Consider the following 2,865-nt stretch of genomic DNA (forward strand, 5'->3'; position numbering starts at 1 on the left):
CATTGATACAAATTGCTATTCCTAATATGATATTAGAGCATCTTCAAGAGACACCCTATTATGTTCCCTATAGTTAAATTTAGAGATTTTGACTAAAAAACCACCCTCCCAACAGCTCCACAAATAGGATCCCTATTTTTATCAATCGTCTAAACACACCCCCATCCTAGCTAGAAATAGGGAATCGTCTCAGACTCCTAATCCTACTGGGCTCATACTCCCACCGTCCACGCCTCTTGCTCCTCCCACACCTCCTGCTCCCACCTGCTTGATGGCGTCCTCCACCTCACTTGGCGTCCTCAACAGTGGTGTGTTCTTGGCCCAGATGCGGTCCTGCCTCTCCACGACGCTACAGAAACCGCTCAACAACTCGGTCCCGCTCAAGAAGCTCAAGAGGTAGAGGTAGGCCCAATTCCAGGATGAAATTCCCGTCGTCAACGACTCACCGGGCTCCCTCACGTGCCTCACATTCGACGTGTTCTCGGGCACTGCCAGGGTAAAGAGGAAGGGCGCGCCGGTGAGGCTGATGCTCGTCTGGCTCTAGGTCGAGGCGTTGGCAATCGCTCTGTGGGTGGAGAAGGTGAAAGCCGCCGCCGCCGCATTGGACCAAGGTCGGTGGTCCTGTTCAACCCGTCGTGGAGCTTCGATGAGGAGGAGGGTGAGGGGTTCGACGCCGGCGCGAGAGGCTTCATGGGCTCCTTCAACATGGTGTACTCCTTCACGGGCTGGAGGTGCAGGGTTTGCTAAGCAAGAAGCAGGTTGTGCTACTCCGGTGCGCAAGGGCGGGAGGATCGGTAGGGAGAGTTGGGTGCTCATGGTGGAGGACGATGCCCCAATAAAGTAGGGGGAGTTCAAGGTCATGTCGTGGCTGAAGCGGCAGCTGATAATCGACGAGGTGGAGACCATGATGTACAACCTCATGGTCGGAGGAAAGGTGAAGCAGTGATTCCCAACTCTCACCAGACGAACATCTTGCTCTATTTGCTCATGAAGAGTAAAGAGAGATGATAGGTAGGATTCGTTCGTAAGTGACACAATAGAGTATATATAGTGAATGAAGTATTGGAAGTCTATTGAAGATGAAGAAAATTTAAGGAGGAAATATTATTAAGAAAGGTATTGAAAGTCTAAGTTTTTTGAGACGTCACAAATCGTATTATGTAGATCCACCGCCGGTGCTCTCTCTCCGTTGGCTCTTTCTCTGTAGATCAATTCAACTGTCGACCTCCCCCGTTCCGTTCTCGGATCTGGACATCCTCCCGCTTGCGTGTAACAGCCCAAATTCCAAAAAAAACCTAGAAAATAAAAACTTTTTCAAAAAGAATACAAGAATTTGCAAAATTGAATAAAACCCTAAGTGTGTATATGTTCTTTATACATGTATACACATATATGCAAATATGTGTGTTATGTGTATAAATACATATATACATTAAGGGCTATTTTTTCTATAAAAAGAATGTTTGTAGATATATATGTGTATATTTGATAGCTTGCTTGATTGCTTGTTTGATTACATGTGCTAATAAAATATGTGGTATATACATTATATTTATATGTATACATGTGTATATACATAAGAGGTATAGAAAAGAAATTAGAAAAAAACTTTTAAAATGAAAAAGGTTGAAGCCCATCTCCCCTCTCCTTTTTCCTCTCTGTCTGGCTCGACCCAGCTCAACCCCCTAGCCCACCCGGTCATCCCCAACCTCCAGCCTCAGCTCTCTCCCGCTGTCTCACGCCGCAGAGCTGCGCCACCGGGGAAGACCGAGCCGACCACTGGCCAAGAGGGAAGTTCGACGCGCAAACGATGGAGGAGGTCATTTAGAAGCTTGCTAGCGCACGGTTAAGCAAGAATCCCGGCTGAGTACACCTTATCTCCAATCGGATGCGAGTTCAAATCAGAGTCTGAGAGCTTGCCGCTGCCGTTCAAATCGAAGCCGAGTCACCCTCGAATCCTATCTCTCCCGGGTATAAATAGCATCCTAAACCCCTCCCCTAGATCATCCCAGAGCAAGCTTTCGGTCTAGAGTCCCAAGTCACCGAGAGAAGCAAGTTCGCCACCGTGCTGGTGAAGAGGAAGCCGCTGCCGTCGATCTCGACCAACGTAGCCCAAAAGCTGCCACCGAGGAGTTCTCCAGCATCGCAAGGGCGCAAGAAAGCTTCCCAACGCGATCCCAACTGCCAACCGTCGCCCAGGACCGAGTTCTGAGGAGCTCCGAGAAGGTTTGCCGCCGTGTGCCCTTGCTCTCATCCCTAGAGCTTCGCTGACGCCAACACGTACCATAGGTATGATCCCCGTGCCTCCCTGATCGTTTTTCACCGCTCGTCGGAGTAGTTGGACCACCGCCTCTAGTCTGCAAGAGATGAGAACCTTCACGTGTGAGCTATCCGATCCGACATCAAGAGCTGAGATTAGAACCCCCTCATACCCCTTCGAGATCTAATCTGAGAGCGCCATGTGTCAGCTCATAATCCCAATCAGCCGATGCCACGTCACCGTGCCACCTCACCCAGCCACGTCAGCGCTAGCAGCCTAGTTAGCATTTGTTTTTCTTTTTAAATTGTTTGCTGACGTCATAATAGTTAAATATTATGCAATAAATAGTTTTCAGTAGAAAAATAATTCTAAAAAATAATAATAATGAGGTAATTAATTTTTGAAAATGTTTTATAGGTTTATTTAATTATGTTTAATAGTTTTAGTTTTATAATTCAAATAAATGCTAGAAAATTCCAAAAAAATCCTAGAAAATCATAGATGGCTTTGGAAAATCCTAGAAAATTCCTAGCAACATAATTTCATTTGTAGATAATCGTTTTAGTCTAGTGTTAATCTTTAGAAAATCATAACTTGTAAAGCGT

At 46.4% G+C, this 2,865-nt stretch overlaps 1 pseudogene; it reads left to right on the forward strand.

Annotated features, from left to right (window-relative positions):
• Nucleotides 1-271: 271 nt before the first annotated feature.
• Nucleotides 272-946, forward strand: LOC133883999 (uncharacterized; annotated as a pseudogene).
• The last annotated feature ends 1,919 nt before the right edge of the window (nt 947-2,865 follow it).

The sequence above is a fragment of the Phragmites australis genome, chromosome 11 (genome assembly GCF_958298935.1).
Source record: "Phragmites australis chromosome 11, lpPhrAust1.1, whole genome shotgun sequence".
NCBI classification, from domain to species: domain Eukaryota; kingdom Viridiplantae; phylum Streptophyta; class Magnoliopsida; order Poales; family Poaceae; genus Phragmites; species Phragmites australis.